The following is a 21,950-nucleotide window of genomic DNA, read 5'->3' as shown; positions in this document are numbered from 1 at the left end:
TCTGAGCTGTTTTCTAGAATGTAGAAATATTTACAGGCAGTGCACATTGAAGAGGGCGCACATTTTATTTTTACTTGGGTTAAGGTGCTGGATCCTAAGATCCAACTCATTGTTCCCGAGTTGGATCCTGCATATAAGAGTATTCCATATGTTAAGAGATGTCGTAATCCATTGGTTCTGAAGCAAGCACATAGATGTTGTTTTCAAGAATCGTAGGGTTTGCAGCTATGTTCCAGAAACTGGACCACACATGATGGTAGAATGGGTTGGAAATCAACCAGTGGACAGACAAGCTCGTCTGTATGTATGTCCTAGACAGTGAGATAACATTCCAGCTATTACTTCATCTGTTCCAAATAACTGTGATGTATGTGCTAAACCGTTAAACAAAAACAATTTGGTTGTGGTTCCTCAATGTCACGCTGTAGTACAATATTAAATTCAGCCACCATTCACACACTTCCTAAAGAAGACTACCACTCTGTATTATAATTGGTAACCACCTTTATTTATGAGTTGCTTTGCAATCACTTGTCACGATATACAGTTCTCTTTATGGAGGAAACAGCATGCAACGCAGTCGGAGAGCCTTGTGTGGAGATTTGTACTACAGCATTCTTTTCCTCCGTTCTGGCGCTTGCCTCGCCCTGCTTAGCCCCTCCCCCATGCTCTGCAATGACTTAATCTGTCGGAATGCTAGATGGAAAGCCTTGCACTGCACATCTCCCTTTGATATGAGAAATTATTAAAGTTCATAGTCACATAATATTGCTGGAGCTCTTCTACTTTGGGCCAGCGATGTTCAGTTCCACGATCCTCCTCTGACCATGTTCTTTCACTGTCTATCCGGTTTTCATCAATTATTTCACTCCTGTGTTTTAGTCTTCGCTTTGTCGATTTTGCTCTTCATGGAGAATATCTGTATTCTCCTCTCCCAACATGATGGACTGTGCTTGATCTGTACTTTCCCTATTCGTACCACCTTACTTGTTCTCTTGTCTGGGTTTCATTGAAATAGTGCCACCCTTTCTTTATTCCTCCTCTGTCCTTCTTCAGTTACTATCTAAATCCATGCCTGCTTTTTTCACATATACCCGGCTGTACTTGGAAAGTACCTACTTGTTCTTGTGATTTTACCTAGTTATCCGGTAGCAGACGTTGCATTTCGAGAGTCATACCTCTTCTTTCATTGTGCCCGTATCTTGACAGTTTTGTATCTGATATCTTGGCAGAGGCAATGTGGATGTTCTCTGATGTCTAATAGCCAATTAGCAGTAATCTATGGCAGTAATCTATTGTTCCACTTTCTCCCTCTGATGACCTCGAAAGACGATTAACACATGTGATGCTGTTGGGAGTGGCTCTTTGAGCTGCTGTTTCCTTTCCGTCTATACCCGAAGCAGCTGCTAGTTGCAGGCTTTCTTTAATAAATTTGTTGGCTCTTTCAGGATGCAAAATTTGAAGCCTGAAGCTACCAGCCACACACACAATTCACTCGCCCCCATTTGGGAACGAAGTGCTGAGCATGACAAGATAATGAAAGTGACTGCACACCAAAACTTTGAACGTTCATGCATAGGTGTACCTCTACACCCACAACCATGAAAGTTGGTAAAGCCACCAGTATGGGGCGTTGCTGCTTGCCATTGTAACTGTTCCATATGCCTTCAGATTTATCAAATTAGTAGTAAGTCGGGAAGATAGCTAAGCAAGATAATCGCATGCATCAATCATGGAGCCAGCCTGCATGTTTCAAAAAAGGACTGACTTAGCCGTTTGTTCTCCCGAGGTTGATAGTTTGAGCACAATCAAATTTCTTAACAAAAACAACTATAACTGAAGTGCTTAGAAGCAGGATCAGTCGGACATGAAGCACCATATAAACAGTCATATTATCTTGTTCTTAGTGCGCATTGACATTGCAAGGCAAATTGACCCAGGATCGTTATTCATTGTGTCCATATGAAATAAATTAAATCGTGAGGCCACTGCAGCCCTAGCTGCTCTCATTTTTGGGGCGGTATACATGTAGTTCACCATAGTTTAAAGATTGCTGCTTCAAATGCCAGCATGTTAGGGGAAAGACTGGCTCCATAAGGGGCAGTGAAAACAAAGTTATTTTGCAATAATGAGATCTTTGTTCCAAAGGGCTTTGGCCAAAATTACTCTGCAGAATAGTATGTGCCTTTTGGGTTTTGAGTACACATTGACCGTTTTACAGAAATAACACATGCTCACTGCAAAACACTAGCCATGTATTCGGATCTTGAAAATAGTATATTATGAGGTCCTCTCTCAAATGATGGTTTGGTTAGAATATCGGTTCCCTTTTTTTGAAAAACCCAGAAACTGCACTTGATGCTTTTTCCCCTTTGTGCTGCGATAGTTTGTCTGCGGGTTGATTAAGCCACAGAGGCAACCCTACCAAAGACAAATAAAAGTAAATGAAGCATATGAGCGAGAACAAGAGACTCAATATTTCTTAGAGACAGAACAGAATAAATATAAGAGACTGTCACGTTTGCAAGTGTGCCTAGTGTACCTATGAAAAAGTCCTGGAAAAAGAGTATATTCATACGAGAAAGCCCTGGCAGGAGAGTATACAAGGCAGAGTTTAGTTGCAATTGTATTCATATGAGAAAAGCACTAGCAGGAGAGTATACAAAGCAGATTCAATTTGCAAGTGTGTTTGCATAAGAAAGCCCTGGCAAGAGAATATACCAGGCAAGGTTAAGTTTGCCATTGTGTAAAATACTTCACATGAGGACGTCCTAATGAGGATACATCAGGAATAGCAAAAGACTGTGTTGAAATTATATTAAAGAGGAGCAGAAACCTGGCAGGAGAGTACAGCAGGTATCCCACCAAGAGTTGTTTTGCATACCAGTTGTGTTGTTGATCAAAAGAAACTCAAGGAACCGATATCCTTAAAAGTATAAAGCAGAGTGAAGAGAAAACCAGGGGGCAGGAACCATCCTCTGGAACTGTGAACATTATCCATATGTAACTTTTCTTGTGTTGGAGTTAGGGCCTTTCCTTTTTCTGAACATTGGTGTACTTTTCTAGGACAAAGACATTTCCCTTTTAACTTAGAGTTGATTTTTAGAATGTAAGGGCTAAAATAGTACTTTGGACATAGGACATTTTGCTTTGGACATCTTAGCATCGACAGACCCTTAGTTTTGTTTTAAGTAGGGAAATACCTCTTAGAGTAGGGTCAGAGAGACATTTTCCAACCCCTTTTCATTTCAATAAAAGTTTATGGCCAAAACCATGAGGCCTCTGTCAGCGTCTCCTTCCTTGTTCCTCACAGAACTTTTCCACCTTCTTTCAGATAGCCCCTCTCGACTTATTTACAGTGCCTTGTTTCCCTGCTCGAGGGTCTTCACCTCCTATTCTTTTGGGTTTCGTTTGCCTCAATGTCCTTCTTATCTGTATTTGTTTCACAGTCCTTCATTCCACGGAAACCAGTGTTCCGATCCCATGTACCACTTAATTATCTTCCGAACACTTCCACTTAGGGGAACCACCAGATAGGTTCTTCTGTTCCTCTTTGCTATTGTCCTGGTCTTCCCAGCCACTTAGACAATTATTACCAGTATTTTGTCCTTCTTCAGTATCTTTACTACTTTGGTAACCACTGGGACGAGTCTGTTGATTTCACAATGATTGGGACGAGTATGATGAGTCCCTTGATATTCGTTGTCTTCTGCGATTTGCACCATTGCTGGGACGATTATGATGTTCTCTGTATTTGTTATACTCTTCGATACTTTTACCGTTCCTGAGACAAGTATGATGAGTCTCTCTCTATTCAGTATATTCATTGTTATTGTTACAGTCAAATGGCAAGGTTTGCACTTGCAATTGGCTAGGGTGGGGCGAGTAAGGAATCTGGTGCATGTGAGCTGATCTCCAGCTGCACTGTGTGCATTTGCAGGCCACAGCCAGTGGTGTATTACAATTTTGCCACTGGAGTTTCATTTCCATGTGTTGTGCTAATCATGTGATGTTCATGCTGATAACCTTTCTGCTCTCAACACAAGCATAACCCAGGCCGAAGCCCACACAGAGCGCCTTTCTGCGCAAAGGCCTGCAATTACCTAATCTGTCGTTCAGTTCCCTTGTGGAGAAGAGATCCCAAAGGAGATACAAATGCAGAAGGCTCAAATGAAAGTGATTAAATGATTTGCATTCAGACACTTTTTTAACATTCAAAGCCTTTTCAGTCCATATATATATATGAAAGCTTTATCGTTCTGGTGAGTTTTGTAAATAAAAAAAAAGGAAATGAGCACAAAACCCAGTGTGCATTAGGCATTTAGTGATTCAGTCCTACAACCCTTATTACAGCCATATTTATCAGATCTAAAGATTTGTGTTCATTGTGCCCCTGCCCATTTAATCAATATACACAAACTGTGATAAGCAATCACTTTTCACACACAGACTTTCTTGTTCAAATACACAACATGTATTTTTTAAGCCATTGTAAAAATCAGGAATGTTCCCTACAGTAGAGTTAAGCTTACATATGACGCATCATGTAACACTTTGTGTCAGATTGATCCTGCTTCTAAGCACTTAAGTCAAAGTTAGGCATTTTATTTGTGCTCAAATCATCAACCTCAGGAGAATGAACGGCTGAGACAGCCCTTCCATGTGACATGCAGGCTGGCTCCATTATTGATGCGTGCGATTATCTTGCTAAGCTATCTTCACTGCTTACTGCTGATTTGGTAAATATGAAGACATATGGAACAGTTACAGTGGCAGCAGTAATGGCCAATACTGTTGGCTTCATCAACATTTGTGATTGTGGGTGCACCTATACATTAGTCACTTTCCTCATCTTGTCATGCACAGCCTTTCGTTCCCAAATGGAGGCGAGTGAATTTTATGGGTGGCTAGTAGCTTCAGACTTCAAATTTTGCACACTGGCTACAGTTACTGCGACGAGTAGGATGAACATCTCGGGATTTGTGATATTCTCTGTTCTTCAGGACCTGGTTGTGGCCCCTTCTGGTTCTCCTGCCATTCCCATTACCTTTAGCTTGTCGGGTTGGCATGACCGGTTCTTCCTGTTGGATTGGGATCATGCCATCTCGAAAAGGGCTTGCAGCACCTTCCCCTTCTTCTCTGCTGCGGTCTCTACAGCTCCTGAGAGTAGTTTGGTGGATGGTCTTGGCGTTGTTGTCAACCATGCGGTCCACCTCCTTGATGTCACGCCACCACCTGGCAACGGACACAAGTCGGCTCCCTGACCGCTCCAGCAGCCCTTAAGTTCCTCTTGGTTCTCCACGTCCTCTCTACTGTTGACCTCCCGGAATGCCTTGGCTTCTCTCTCCCAGGTTCGAACTTCCCAGGTTTTACCTGCTCGGTGTACACAACTCTCTAATGTGAGTCCTTCTTTGGTTTTTATGCATTTTGGCTGGGTGTTTTTCTTTTTCTCTGGAGTATTCTTCCTTACTCCATAGATCCCACTCTGCACAGTATTCCCTGTTTGCCATAGAGGAGCGATCAGCATTTCTCCTTCTCCTCTCTTTCTCTCTAATATTGGAAGTGATATTACAATATGTGATGAATCCCATCGAGTCATCACTGATTCCCCGGCGTTGACCACCTCCCATGTGGCCAGGAGATGGCAGCTGCAACCTGATCCTAACACTGAGGGTGGCTTTATGAAGGAGGAGCACATGGGAGGCTACAACTACCGGGGAGATGTCATAGCTTCATTGGATGAGGCGCAGTATATCTCCCTTTCCCATGAGGGAGGCCCTCCAATATCCAAGACCTTAATGGCCTATTCTCAGCTCCTTGTTTCCCCTTGTAGAAAAACCTCTTTTCCGTATTTTTCTGGTCAACCACCCACCTATAACATAAACACACAAAGCTCCAACACAACACCTTTTGCTTCTGAGGTGCCTTTATTTAAAATCACTGAAGAACAATTTAAACCTCATGTGTCCAATAACACCTATGGACCTCCAACTCCCAGAATCACCCAAGTACTGGGACGAGGAGGATGAAGGAGTTTGTACAAGGTAACCAGAGTTCGAAGTACAAAATTCAGTCAAGTTGTTTTTCCAAATGTACCTGTGCTTTTTATATTTAAACATGGCAAGTGCACTATTGAGTGTGGCAGCGCAGAAGACATTAGCTCCTTTGCAGAGATTTCTGAATGCAGAAATCACATACCAGTGTGCGGAGGGGGGGGGGGGCACCAAGTCAGAAGGAGAGATGCTGTGCGAGAGACGGAAATGATGTGGAGACGCTAAGAGCTGCGAGAGAGGCCCTGGACTCTTGATAACCTGATGAGGCAGCGTTCTCCACTCTGGGACCTGAAGGGAAGCAGGCGTGTGACTTCAGAGCTGTGAAGGAAGCCAGAAGGGCGTCGGCACACTCCAGTGTGGAAAGCGGGTCAAAGCAGCACGCGGCAGAAGCATGAACCGGACCAGAAACGCTGGAGGAAACTGGTGAGGCTGCCTGAACCCAGTAGGGACCCTGTGCGTTCCGGCGACCACGCTAACGACACCGTTGTTAAAACTAAAAGAAGGGGCAGATCCAAGATGGCCACCGACCTATAAGGTTGTGCGTGCAGGCTCTCCGTATCCAGCTCAATAAAGCAGAGCTGTGAAGGCCTCTGAGCCACTCCACACAGTGGGGATGTTGAAGGGACCCCCCCGGACATGACCTAACTGCGACACCATCATCTCTTGACCTGGTGAGGACAGCACCCTGTGCACTAGGCGTGGCACATGTTGATAGGCATAGAAGCAGGGCAACGATACGCCACAGGGTGTGGTCCTGGCAGCAGTGCATATTTTCTGCCTCTGGCAGAAACCACCTCCCGAGAGAACCCTCCTAGGCCGACGCCTATAAAAACAGTAAGCAGCTGGAGCAGTATGCGCTGACATTACCAGCGAGGAACTATGTGGGAGGCTCCCGCGTGACATGAGAGGCTCAGTGCACTCGACATAGAGGATTAGCAGTAAGTGCTGGGTGCGGCAAGAGGCATAAGCAGAGTGGGAAACACCCTACCATAGCTTCTGTTGATAGCTGGTGGGCCCGGCTGGCAGGGTGAATACCCAGGGAAAATTAGGCTTTGCATCCAGGAAACAATAATAAGTGTTCACCGAGTGGACTGTGGGACCTATGTGGGAGTAAGGGCTGCACGCACATTCCAGGGGGGAAGAAGAAGCAGACCACCATGGGGCAAGAACTATCAGATCCCAAACAGCTCAATCCACTGGAGAGGTTCCTTGTAAAGAAGCGGGAGATGGCTATGCCCACATCCCACCTGGAAAAAATACCCCTGTTGCACCCACCCATCGCAGGCCCAGATATGGCAGCATCAAGAGGAACTTCCAAGACAAATTTGTACCCTCTTTTCAAACTCAATTTACATCATTCAACTCGGAAATAAAACTCTCACTGGCTGATTTTGGCAAATAAATCTCTGTTCTGGTGGACAGAGTAGATACAAATGAAAGGGCAATCCAGGGCCTGGTTGAGGACAGTAAACAATCCGACATCGCAATAGAAGAACTTAACAGGGTTACACATAATCTTGAGATTCAATGTGAAGAGTTGGAGAATTGCTCCAGACGTTCGAATATCCGCCTCAAGAATCTCCCGGAATCTGTGACTGATTTAGAACTCAATGGGACAGTAATTCAGATCTTTACAGTGTTAAGATGGATTTCTGAACTCTGATCTGGTGGGCAGAGGTTCAGAAGGCCAGCCTAGTTTCTTAAAACAGAGTAACTTTCTGGGCAAGCCAGACCAATCAAGGTAGCATTGGCGGCGTACAAGACTAGATCTCAGGAGGGTTGAGAGTGACTGAAAGCCCACAATGAGCACACACAGTAAAGGACACTACAAATTACCCAGTCAGGTGTATATATAAAAAATACATATACATTTATTCAAGGCCTTTGAAAATCAAACACAAAGCAAATATCAACAGTAATACTCAAACCAACACAACGCTATTATGAAACATATATACAGTTACCAAGTGACCTATAGGAATAGTGCACATAATGGGTCCACAACCTATGGAGAAAGGGAACGAACAGTGCAAATAGACTTTAGACAGCTCTTCCTCAATCAATCCCTAACTAAGTGGAAGTCCAGTCCCTAAGAAGAGTGGAGCCTAGCGCTCAAAAGTACTTTCAGATGCAGGTGCACGCGATCATGCAGTAGAGCGAAAATGGGGTCTTTTGCAGGGGCTGTAGTAGCTCAGGAAGGTAAGTGAGGCGATCAAGAATAAGTTCCCACTATTCAAGGTGGGTCTCCCCATGAGGGCAGAACAGGTCCCAGGAGTTGGGTATAGGACGGTAGCACAGGCTACCTGTGGAAAGATGAGTGGCCCTCAAGGGACACTCGTGCGTAAAAAATGAATGGATGCGCTAGAGGCCACCGGTAAGGGTTGCAAGTACTCACCGATCCCATGCGCACTCCGGACCAAACTTCGGCAGTCAAGTCCACTTTGGTTGCAGGTTCAAATGCAGCAATTGTGCGGCTCTGCGGCTTTCAGCGGCTGGGTTACAGCGCTGATTCCGTGACAGGCCAGTCATGATTTCTCCGCTCCTGATGAAGGGATCCGGCCAGTTTCACTGCAGCAGGATTCATGGCACAGAGGGGCATAGCAGCAAGACACCTGCGAAGTTTGTCACCACCGCTGGGCGACACAGTGACAGCGTGCACTCTGGTTCAGGCGTACTCTCCTAATTCCAGACCTAGGGCGCCTAGGTGTACGGCAGGAGAGTGCCTTGGACCCAGTGCTTGCGATCTACCAAGCTTTAAGTGTCAACTTGAAACGGCAGCGGTTTCAGAGCAAAGGTCCTGGTTTGCTGGTTGGCCCAGGAACACTTCCGAAGAGGCTTGCTTGCAGGTTAAGATGAAGGTGCCGTAAATTGTTGTTCACACCATTCAAATGGGACAAAGCGCCTTTGCAGACCTAAGTTCGATCAGATGTAGACGGGCCCTGCGGGACACCAGTGGGCTCAGGGTGCCATACCTTCCAGCGGGTCACCAGTGGTTCCTCAACTCAGTGTCTTAGTTTCAGGATGCCTGGATCCTATCCTAGGTTCAGTGAGAACTCAAGAGATCGACCTGGTGTGGGTGTTTGGAGCCTTCGCTTATCCAGAATCTTTTTCACGCCAAAACATAGAGGACCCAATGGGATATCTGCTCACATACAGGCACACCAGACTTGGACCAATCACGGACCACAGTGGTCCCAGTCAATCCCAGCACACCAGACTCTCTGGCACCCAGGTTGTGTATTGGAACTAGACATTCCAGCCTATATCCTGGGGGCACACACACAAGGCATGTAGAAGCCCTTGAAAGCTTGGCGTTTCGCGGGTGAATGTATGACCAAATAAGGACTGTCCCTGGTCTGCTCGACCTGGGGAAGGCAAAGGGACAGGATGGCCAAAGGTCAGCACAAAGAACCTTGTGGCATGGCCATTTTGGAGCCAGTCCACCTTCCTGTGCCAACTGCAGTAAATGCGGTTTGCATGGCAAGAAAGGGTTAAAAATATGCGAAAGTAAAAGCTGCCACCAGCCTTGTCCAAGGCACATCTGCACTTCTACCAAAATATTCTGTGAGGGAGTTGGAAACGAAAGGTAGATCCAAGGGCACTGTACTGTAAGGTACTTTGTGCACTTGTAACATGTTGCTGCAACATTGGAAAGGACTAAGGGAAATATAGTCTCCTAGTACTGACTTTCATTAAGGGCATGTCAGTTTCCCCATAATAAAGTGAGCAAAAGCCCAGCGGAGTGCAGCAGAAGGCTGTACTCCACTGGCAAAAGTCAGGCTAGGCTTGTCAGACAACAGCAAAAAGTTGGGGGGTAGGGGGAATGGTTCACAACTGGAGGGAAAATTACACATAAATGGGAAACTTTCCTAACATACAGATCTGATAGGAGAGAAAACTACTACTGTTTCACTTGACAGGGTCCACGGGACAGGTCAGCAGAGGCTGGAACCCGGCGCTTGCCCCAGGGATGTGCTTTTAGCCTGCTCCTCATACCCAGCAGATTCTAAGAGCAGCGTGACTGTCTGCACCAATAACATACAACAGAGTGGAAATCCAACTTTATCAAGATTTATCATTGACAACCCTCCAAAAATGCAGAGACATGCAGACGGTGATAAAAACCCTTCAGGCAAGTGAAATCGAGTATGAATGGACGTTTCCATTTGGCCTCCTTTTTACATTGGAAGGCAGGCAGAATCGAATAACATCTCGAGAAGCTGGTATGGTGCTGGTCCAAATTGAGGAAGAGGCTGGAATGGGCTTGTTGGCAATAGCTACGGTTGAGATGGAAGAACGCGCCAAACATCTTGCATCTAGGGAATGGTCTACAATTGAACAACAACGGAGGCAATGTAAAGGCGCACAGAGAGACGACTGGAGAGCCAGACTTAGAGGGCCAACCTCAAAATCAGCGAAATGAGGGTGCACTGAAGGGCCTCTACTAGACACAGGGACTAAACCAGCTAGCGAAGATTCACAAAGGAATGGAGACGGAGAGAGACATCTTGGACTTCATCTGTTCAGGTAACTGATGGGGGTGGTACTCTACCCCGCACTCACCCCTGGGGTAGCAGTTGACTCGCAGCCGGAGATTTATCCCCCCCGGTAACACTAGGTTCTGTGTCTCACACCAGGGAACTTTCTGGGGAAGGGTTTGGGGTAAGTTGGGGAAAAGGGAAGGGGGAGAAACCGGGGAATTCTGCGGGTTTGGGGGATAATCCGGGGTGCAATAGTACTATGTAAATGTAATGTTAGACAGATGTGCTTACATAGCGGGCCTACAAAGGATATACACAGGTACAAGTAATTCAGGTTTTCAAAATTGAATGTTAGGGGGCTCAATACTCCACTGAAACAAAGGAAGGTAGAGGGACTATTGGGGAGCCACCAACTGGACTTGGTGGCACTCCAAGAGACCCATATACGGAGGGCGGACAGAGGTAATCTCTGTTTGCGTCAATATCCATTATTATTGCAGGCAAATACAGAAGGGAAGGTGGCAGGGGTGCTCATAGCCATAAGGAGGGGAACCTTAATCAAAGTAGTACGCTCTAAGATCCACAAGAAAGGTAAATAAATATATTCTCCATTTTGCAACTGGGTGTTAAGTTCATGGTGATCTGAGTGTATGCCCCCAACACAGGTCATGACGGCTTTCTGAAATCCACCCTTGGGCTTCTGGACGACTTTGCAGCAGGGGAAATACTAATGTTAGGAGACCTCAATATAGCTTGGGATCATGGGCTAGATCACAGCACACAAACACGCTATACTCAAGCCTTTCCGCCCCCCCTCTAGGGCCTTACAACAGAAATGCACACAACTTTCCCTAGTTGATGTTTAGGCTGCCCTTGGGGGGACACGGACAGGGGTGTCACATATTACTCACACATGCATCGTTCATTCTCACGTATTGACTGTATCTGGGCCTCACTCCCGCTCTTGGGAACAGTAACACAAACTATAACAATACCAGGCTATGCATCGATTATCATGGAGATGCGGGTTCTGAAAGAAAAGCCACGGTTATGGACATGGAAATTCCCCTTAGGATTACTGCATGATCAATTTATTAGGGGGAATATTGCTAAACATATTAGAGATTTCTTTGAAATTACTGAAAAGGGGGACACATCGATACCTGTAACCTGGGACGCCTACAAGGCTACAATGAGAGGTCTCCTTATAGTGGAAGAGACATGAGACAGAGGGAGAAGCCCAAAACACAAGCCCAAAATTACAGAAGGCCGCTTTTGGGAGGCTTCATCTTCTTCATACAAAAAATATGAAAAAATCTCTTCTTTGCCTGAAACAAAAATATGACCTAAAACCCAATATAACAGATCGTCTTCTAGCTAATCCGATTCATCAGCAGGTAGCCTCACAAACTATACAACAGATTAGGCTCCCCAATGGTGATTTATAACTACAGAAAACGATCATACCCTTTACGCAATTTCAGTTACTTTACTCTAACCTTTATCGATCCGATTCTCCCGCCCCCGCGCTCAATGGGAATATTTGAAAATCTCCTTTCCGAGGCTTACGCTATTGGAAAGTCAGGCGCTAGAAACAGAAATCACACAAGCAGAGTTTCATCGGGTGATACGTGAACTACCAGTGAATAAATCCCCAGGCACAATTGTTATCCGGTATCCTTTTATAAAACCTATAGCGAAATTCTAACCCAAAAATATCACAGACCTATATATCTCCTTCGCGCAATAAGGTATTTCTCTCATGGAAGAAGCGAAAATAATACTGTTCCCCAAATCGGGCAAAGGCCCAACCAGTTGCTGGTCATATCGGCCGATAGCTTCAATAAATGTAGATGCCAAAATGTATACTAAAATATTAGCCAACAGAATGGAAGACATTTTACCCCTCTTAGTAAATTCAGACCAAACAGGATTTATTAACCATCGGCAGACGCACGATAATATCCAGACGGTATGTCACATACTAGGGGAAAACAGAGAAGACGATTCTATAATAATAATAATTTTATTGTGATTTAGTTCAAATATTAGAACTTTACACAAAATATTACAATATAAAACATAACTATTCCAAATAAGTACTACCAACAATAAACACATCTTTAAAACACATCTTTCATAGTTATGCAAAGTTATAAAAGTACAAAACTTAATATAACTTAAGACGATTCTGGCTGTCCTTGTCTCATTGGAGGCAGAAAAGGCCTTTTCTTTTTCTCACCATGGGAATGCTGGGGTTCGGTCCAAAATGTATAGACCAAATCAAAGCCGAAACACCCTACAGCGAGATTAATGGTAAATGGGCAACTATGTCTCCCCATTTCACTGCAACACGGGACTAAACAGGGTTGTCCCTTGTCAACCTTTTTGTACGCACTCCATTTACAACCACTACTTGCAAAGATTAGACAGACATAGGATATCAGGGGAATCTGTTTTGGGGGTGTTTCGCATAAAATCATGACATATGCCTACAATATGCTCCTTATCACGGCAGACCCTTACAATACCCTGCAAGCGCCCATGCAGAAATTGTTGCAGTTTGGCAAATTGGCAGGCCTAAAAAGAAAAATGTAAAATCAGAGGTCCTGAACCTGTCTCTATCGGCGGCAGCGGTAAAATCTTTAAAGTTGAGCACACCGTTAGGGTGGGCGAAGGAAGGGAGGATGTTGCTGGGAGTGACTATAACATCCACAATAAATGGGTTATACGTGGCTAACTATCCTCAACTGTTAAAAGGTATTGAAAAACACAATTATCAAAGTGGGGCCCCCTCACCATCTCCTGGTTAGGCTGGATCAAATCAGTGAAAATGGTTGCTCTCCCCAGCGTTTTGTACTTATTTCAGGCATTACCTATATGGGTTCCAGTGGCATTTTTCCGGAAGCTGCAAAGGTTGAAATCTAGTTCATTTGGAACAACAAGACCCCAAGGGTATTGAAGGCATGCGTCCCCAGCCAGCACGATCCTCCCCACAATGAGAGACAATGAAGGACTCTCCCAAATCGGGAATAAGGCCAAGACAGAGTGCGGGTGAGCTTAAATGGGAGTTTATCAATGAGAATACGGCATGCAAAGAACTCTGCAAACTCCGAGAGCGCTCTGTCCGACAATAGCAAAGACAGGCGTATATAGTTACAAAAAACGTCATAAGAACCTATACACTATAGGGGGCACAAGTTCAATGGGATTGGGTGGCGACGACTAACTATAGGTGCTGCTGCAATGTGGTTGGCCGTGGCTGGAGAACGTCACTGGGCAGCCTCGTGGGTTGGGCAGGGCCTGGCAGGTTGGCAGAGTTCATCCGGGCGGTGTTGTTGTGCCATCGCCGCCAGTGTCAGAGATGAATGTCTTTTCCTGACTTATTTGCCCTAGGCCATGCACACCGCACTCATTCAGTCATTTCAATATTATCTTCTTTAGTAAATCTTCCAATAGGTTATTCTACAGGTTAATGCAACACAGGAGGAATGTACCTTGTGAGGGGTCTGGCGGTAATACGTCAGGACATGGTTACCAGAGTCCTGTTGACCGGGGCCATAGGTCGAGGTGCTAAGCTTCAGGGCTTGGGACGGGCGGTACAGGTCTTTCTGTCTTGTTAGAAGTTGTTATGGATGTGCCGCTGTGTGTTGTCAGAGTGTTGGGTGTCCTGATTGCACAGGGCCATAGGTCTAAGATGATCCGGTGGGTTATGGGGTTTACGAGGGGGCGCCTTTGGAAGTGGGTGTTCAGGCAGAGGTTTACTGCTGTGCTGTAAATAATGCAGGTGGCGGGCCGTGGCCTTGGGTGCTGCAGAGGGGGCTACAAATCTTTGAAGCGGCTCCAGTCTGGTTGGGGGAGGCGGAGTAGCGCAGCGCTGGCCTCTGCTCTCATGTCTTGGCAGCCTTCGCAGGGTGGGAGGGGGAATGGCCTTGCATGCATTTCACAAAGGTATCTCCCTCGTGTGTTGCCGATTTTAGGTAAAAACATCACAAACATTTGAACACTCTATAATACTTATTCAAATCATTTTAAAACATGCATTTAAACATTGCTGGATGTGTCTCGATTATACCCAGTCTGAGCACCTTATTCGTACACTATGTTTTAACAACTTCAGTATTTAGTTATATGCATATACATTTGCAGTAAGTGAGGTAGTATTGGGGGTTGGTGGAGTACATAGAAAGTAACTCGCCACTGTACGTGGCGAAGGTGGCACATGAGGGGCTTAGACATACACGTGTGACGAGTGCATTCTCGCACACTCTTCACATGTGCCCGTGGTATGGTTACATTCGTTTTCTTGTGTACCCTAGCAGCATCACTTCAGTTGTGGCGCGGGGCCGCGGGGTGTAGGGCTTTCGATGATACTTATGAAGAATAATCCCCCGGAAATGCTTTTATCATTTGCACACCACTGCAGGGGTGTGGGTCCTTCACGGCTGGTGTCATGTGCGATAATTACACAATTTCACAGGTTTCTTTAGTAAGAGTGGTTGTATGGAGAGGATACATGTGTTAAAGGTGGTTTCTTACATTCATATTCGGGTACCTGTCTGCTTTCAGCAGATGCCCATTCTACAGATCTTCCCATCGCCCCGGCCTTGCTGACCGGGTCATTGTGGGAGCAGCGATACACTGCGGAAGGTGAACTGTTACAATGTTAATGTATTACGCTAGATCATGCCCATCTTGTTCGTGGGAACGGGCTTGCAGCGGATCTACCATGGTGCTGCGGAGACAAGGAGGACTGAAACTTTCTGAAGGTGGGGGCCGCGCTACAGCGCACTGAGCTCACACCATCTCTAGCAGACAAAAAATGTTTTCTGAGGCCTAGCTAAATTTAATACGTGCTGGCAATGTCTTCAGCAGGTGAGCCATCCACCACCTGGGCCCTGGTGGTAAGGAGGGGACGCCCGATGAGCCATGGCCCTCACCTGGGGTGGAGATGCAGGCCAGGGGTGGGGGTCCCTTGGACCACCCCTCCCCTACATTTCCCCCCTTTCGTTACTTAAGTAACGAATACTTTAACTCCTCCAACCTCCTACATTCTTCTTCCTCCATCACTGCCTCATCCCATGCAGGTGTGCCTTTTATGGGCATCCATGCTCTGCACACCCCTCGTAGGCTTTCCCCTCTTCTGGCATACTCATCTGGGGTGCAAGTCAGGTAGATACATCCGCCATCTCCCGCCAGATCCACCCACACCTCCTGGTACCATTCTAATACACGGGGCTCTCTAATGGTGGTGTGCCACGCTTTATCTATGATATCTTTGTCGTGATAGATAGGCACTAGCTGATATCTTGGTGTGTCATCTGCTCCTGTTTGCACCTGCACTTCCTGCATGTTTTGTATTGTCCCACGAGTGTTGCCCATTGTCACCATCATCATTGCACCATTAGGTACTGCGTTAGCACAACATCGAAGGCCCACCTGGCACAGGCAAAAAATTAAAAGGAGGAACACCACAGCTGGCATCAAAAATTTCACAGTTGTTCCAAGCCATGAGGGGACCCAGGAGAAGAAGTTATCGAACCATGTACTGTCTTCTGCTCCACCTTCCATTTTCATTTTTTCTCCTAGGTTGTGGACTGCCTCGATCACATGGGACAGGGAGCCATTTTCTGCGTCTTCAGAAGGTACGAAAGTGCAGCAGGCACTTCCTATTTTTCGGCAAACACCTCCATCCATTGCCGTCAACAGGTCCAGGACATACCTGTTTTGCATAGTCATCAATCGTAAAGCCCTCAGTTCCACTTTGATTACATTGAACCCTTCTTCAGTGTCGTTCGCCAGCTGAATCAGTTCCCAGCGTGTTATCTGGAGCCATTTTGCATTTGCTCTTGCTTGGACACTTGAGACCAGTGGGGCAAAGAATGTTTCTGCTGAGCTGAATAATCGATATTTATCTGGGATCTGGGCCAATAGTTCTGATGATTCCTTTGATATGTAGTTTGATGCACGTCTGTTACGGGTAAGCACTTCTCCCTTGCTTCCGGAAGATAGGACGTACATTTGCGACTCCGCAGTTGGCTGGGCTAGGCTCTGTTGCGGGCGTTCCTGTGCCTTTTTGCTCCCGTCGATGTGGCTCTCCGGTATTACCATTAGGGCTGAGTGTAGAGTGGCCATTGAGCAGCTGCCACTCCATGACGGGGGGAGGTGTAGGTATGCCTGGTTGCCGCATACCCAGTACGTGTCCATAAGGGCCGCTGTCCCTTTTCTCAGATCTGGGATGGTGAGGGTCTTGTTACAGCTCTTGTTTGCTCCCATGGAGGTCTTCCCCTCTCCTTTAAAACATAGTTCATAGTCTATTTCGCTCTGTAGTTTGAAGGGTTTTTCAATGGCGGTTACCCAAGTTAGTTTTGAAATGTGTTCTTTCCATACTGGTGTGCATGTTTCTTCTATCCACTGCAATTTCTCTGGTGCCACACCTCTCAGTGCTTCCGCCTTGCACATTACTTTTTCATCCTTCCACTTGTTATCAGAAAAAAGTGTCCCTTGTATTGCAAAAAACGGTTCTTTCAAACATATCACCCCTGCCGTCTTTGGATAGCACGTTTTCTCGTTCTGCAGCATTTGAAAAGTAACTTTGTGTGCCTGGAAGGTGTTCTTAATCCTGCATAACGTGAGATGAAGGAGACATTGGGCATCTATAATTGGCAACTCTTTGGGTAGCAATACATTTGGTGTACCTGAAGCGTGAGGAATGAGGGAGCAGACATAGCAGCTCTCATTTGTTGTTTGTTTAGCTGTAGCACTCATATCCACATACCATTTATTTGTTTGGTGGGGGTGTTGTGGGTCTTCCATCTTATCTAAACCTAGCCCATAGTACTCATCGTACTTTCTCCTCCCTGCTTCCCTCCTCCGTCTGTTGTTCTTGTTCCTCATGTACTTCCCAACTCCCTGGGCAAGGGATAGAATAGACCCCCCTTTCCCATTCCCGCCCCCTGTGGCCCATGCATCATATAATATTTCGTGTACTGCTAGCAGCTTTTCTTTTTCGTCCCTGACATTATCTTGCAGGTCATTTTTTAGGGTAGGGGCAGGTTGGCTGGTGGGGGTGTTATACAACCATGAAATGGCAGACGGGCTTCGGTCATTTAAACTGCAAGCATTATACCTATACATCACTGGTGGAGATACTGTGTTGTTTTGCGTTCCACCCTGTGGCTCTTTCTTTTCTGATATGACAACATTGGATGGTGTGGTGCGATATCCCCATACAAGTTTAGCTCCGTCCCATACCAGAAAATCACCTTCCCTTACAGTGACACTTGCAGTTAAATTGGTCCTAGTGGTGCTGTTAATCCCAGTGCTGTTAATCCCTCCCCCCTCGTTCATCTCGATAGAGATGAACGCTATAAACCAATATGTAATCAGACCGAACATTAGCATAAAAAACATCGTAATGCATACAGATAATCCGCACTCATACGAATATCTACATCTCTCATTTAATAATTCTCTCATTCTACTAATTCTATCCGTTGCAGGCTGCCTGTTAGATGCCATGGTAGTTCCTGTTTGAGATATAAAAGTGCATTAAGTGCATGCATGTAAACGTTCTGTTGGCACCATGAGTGCCAATATTGACGGGGAATGGGAGCGGGTAGGGTTGCGGGGAAGGGTATTCACAGACAAGGGTGTAAACATGTCATAATTCGATCACTTCATTAATTACATATAAGTCCAAACAAACAAAAAAACTTTCTCTTTTTTTTTTTTTCTTTTTCTTTCCCAGTGGTGTATAAGAAGAGAATGCGGCAATACTTCATCAGTCACTTTCCCATTCACGTGCATAGCTGACGCACAAACTCAAGCTAACATTCAGACATTCTGTTCAGCTCAATCGGTTGCTGTTGTCTGTGCCTCCTCATCTGCCTCCTCTTGCACATTATTATAAGCTCTTCGCACATCTGTCAAGTGTATCCAATACATCAAGCCCTTCACTTTTACAGCTGTGGGCGTGCAGAACACTACCTCGTATGGGCCGTGGACCCGTGGTGCATTCCATCGACGCACAAAGCTCCAGACATAAATTAGTTCGCCCGGCATTAGCTGTAGCTGCTGCTCAGGCTCTGTGACAGACCCTGTTATGTTTCCCTCCTCTCTAGTGAAGGGTGGGGAGAGCTGCTTTGATATTACGCGCGCTGCCCTTGTTAATTTTTTCAGATAGTCCGTGAACTCTTCTCCCAATATCGCGGCGCTCCTGTGTGCATCTGAGTGTTCGCGTAGTGGGGAGTGTGCTGTGTGCATTCGTCTCCCAGTCACGATTTCGTGCGGGGACACATGGTGATCTTTGCTTGGCTGATTTCTCAGTTCAAATAGCGCGAGGGGCATACAGTATATCCAATTTTTCTTCAATGAAAAGCATAGTTTCGATAACCTGCCCTTTAACAGTCCGATCATCTTTTCCACTACGCCATTGCTTTGAGGGTGATAAATCGAACACAATTTATGTTTTATTCCCAATAATGTTGTGACTTCCTTGAAAAGTTCATTCACAAAATGAGTGCCGTTGTCTGAGCGAATCACGTCACAAATTCCCCAGCGCGGGAACACTTCCCTTACTAGGAACTTGGCGGCGCTTTTAGCATCAGGCCGTGCACACGGTCCAGCTTCCACCCACCTTGAGAATGGGCACACAACCACAATCATGTACCGTGCGCCGTTACACCTTTCCCCCATATCTGCGTAGTCGATGTGCAGTTCTCTGAATGGGCCAGTGGGTTTAGGAATTGTTCCCCGGAGTGTGCGTAGTGTCATTCCTGAATTGTAGATCTGACATGTTGTGCATTCCATTGCTAATCGAGATACGTGCTCCTGGAGACAGGGCACGAACCATTCTTCCTGTATTTCTGCTGCAATGTGCTGTTTGGTATTATGTGCGGGGAAGTGTAGTTGTTGAAACGCAATTTCTATTAACTGGATGGGCATCACCACTTTCCCTGAGCTATTTTGCCGCCATAGCAAGTCTGTTCCCGACCTGCTGCACCCTCGTTTAGTCCACATCAATTTTTCGTCTGCGCTAGCTCCTTCCTGCAATTCGAGTATTTGTGATATGGGCATCATGTTGTACCCTTCTGGGAGCTCTTCGGTTGTCTTATGCCACAGCATGTACTCACCTGCGTCATATTTCTGAAAATAGGAAGCCTCCTTGGCGGCGGCGTCTGCTGCCGCGTTCCCCAAAGACACAACGTCTGTGTTGGATGTATGTGCTTGGCACTGTACTATTGCTACGGCAGTAGGGTTTTGTAGGGCCCCAATTAACTCTTTCAACAACTCCGCATGCTGTACTGGTGTTCCGTCTGCCCGTCGAAACCCCCTACGCCCCCATCTTGCTAGTCCTCCTGTACTGTCGTTGTCATGTAAGCTGAGTCTGTATATATTGTCGCTGCGCAACCTTTTGCTGCATGTAGTGCTTCTATGAGCGCAATTAGTTCTGCTGCTTGTGCGGAGTAGTGTGATGGGAGGCGGTACTGCACTAGTGTTTCATACTCACCGTCTTCTAGCCTCACTACTGCCATGCCGACATGTTTTTCTCCTGTGTCCACGTCAATAGATGCAGACCCATCTACGAAGTACACTTCCCCCTCGCTCAGAGCATTCTCACACACCACTGTGTCCTCCCCTCTTTCTCCTGTGTAGGTCGCGCAGTCGTGGTCCTGCATGTCCTCTAGTGTGCATGCTTCTGTAGTGAATGTGGCGGGGTTCACTGTCTTGCATCATACCACATGAATGTTGGCGCTAGACAATATAATCTCGTAGGCTGTCGCCCGCTGTGTTGTCAGTGTGCTTTTTGACCTCTCAAGTATTGCAAATAATGAATGTTCCACAAACAATGTTACAGGGCAACCCATTACTATTGTGGCACTTTTTTCAATCGCGAACGCGGCTGCAGCGAGTGATTGCTCGCACGCGAAATGACCTTGCATCACGGCATCCAAAGTACCACTATAGTAAGCCAATGGCTTGTGTCCTAGGGATGTCTTTTGTGTCAGTACAGCTGTCATGAGTCTTCCCTTGCAGTGTGAGAATAGGTAAAATTTCCGTCCATAATCAGGGTTTGCTAGCACTGGAGCGCTTGAAATTAGCTCTTTTAATGATTGAAATGATGTACTCATTTCTTCTGACCATTCTATTTTTTTGTTCTCCTGTTGTGCTTCCTTGAGTGCTTGTAGGAGGGGTCTCGTGTATGCTGCATAGTCTAATATCCATGCGCGGCAATAATTGCACATTCCCAAGAATTTCTGCATGTCTTTCGCTGTTGCGGGTTCTCCTACTGATCTTATTGCTTCTACCCTGTCGGGAATTATTCTTTTTCCATCTTTTGATATGAGCTGTCCCAGGTATAAGACCTCAGTCAGGCAGTACTGTAGCTTCTCCCTGTCTACCTTGTACCCCTTGTTGGCCAGTAAAGTCAGGAGCGTTGTTGAATCTTTTCTACATGTTGCTTCGTCTGGTGCACATACTAATAAATCGTCTACATACTGAATAATCGTACTCTCAACTGATAGGTTTCCCAAGTCTTCATGCAATATGCGGTTGAATATGCTCGGGCTCTCACAGTATCCCTGTGGTAGTCGGCAGTGTTCATATCTCTTACCCCCTAGTGTGAATGCTGTAAGGTATCTACTCTCTTCAGCCAGGGGTATTGAGAAAAACGCATTTTTCAAGTCTACTACTGTGAAATGTGATGCCACTTTCGGGATGCTGCATAGTATTGATGCAGGGTTCGGGACAAGAGGGAACTCCTTCTGAATTACGTCAGTAAGGGGGCGTAAGTCCTGTATCATCCTCCAAGACCCTCCTTTCGCCTTTTTGATTGGGTAGATACATGTGCTACATGGGGAGTTTGAAGGCACTATTATCCCTTGTGCTAGTAATGCATTTATTGTCTCTTTTATCCCTTCTTCAGCTTCGCGGGACAATGGATACTGTTTAACTCGGGGTAAAATTGCTCCTTGCTTTAGCTTTATTACCACAGGTTGTACTCCGTGCAACAGCCCGACATCATGTGGGCCTGCTGTCCATAAATTATTTGGTACGAGTCTCATGTCGTAGTCAAAAAACGACGGTGGTGCTCCCACCACTGCCATCAATTGGACGGGTGTTTCCCTGGCTTGAATCAAAATGTCACAGGGCATCGCTATTTCCATTACTATCTCACCATCCCCTTCTGTGTCTGAAAAGAGATCCTCATCTGTTATCTCTCGTAGGGCGATGTTGGCATTCGTACACAGCACTGCACGCCACTCGCATCCCTCCCTATCTACTCCAATTGCAGCGATCCTTTTCGCTGACACCTGTACAGCATGCAAGTCTAATGATACCACTGATCCTGGTGCTGCGTCGGGACACACTATGGGGCGGAAGAGGAACTCCGCTGGGATCCTCCAGTCCATTC

General features: G+C 46.0%; 1 protein-coding gene across 1 annotated transcript in view; it reads left to right on the top strand.

Annotated features, from left to right (window-relative positions):
- Nucleotides 1-21,950, top strand: part of PIN4 (peptidylprolyl cis/trans isomerase, NIMA-interacting 4) — a 166,046-nt gene that overhangs the window by 39,399 nt on the left and 104,697 nt on the right. The gene's annotated exons all lie outside the window — the stretch shown is intronic.

Source organism: Ambystoma mexicanum, chromosome 2q, assembly GCF_040938575.1.
Source record: "Ambystoma mexicanum isolate Mex_15411 chromosome 2q, UKY_AmexF1_1, whole genome shotgun sequence".
NCBI lineage: Eukaryota > Metazoa > Chordata > Amphibia > Caudata > Ambystomatidae > Ambystoma > Ambystoma mexicanum.
This window is presented reverse-complemented; position numbering and strand designations above follow the sequence as displayed.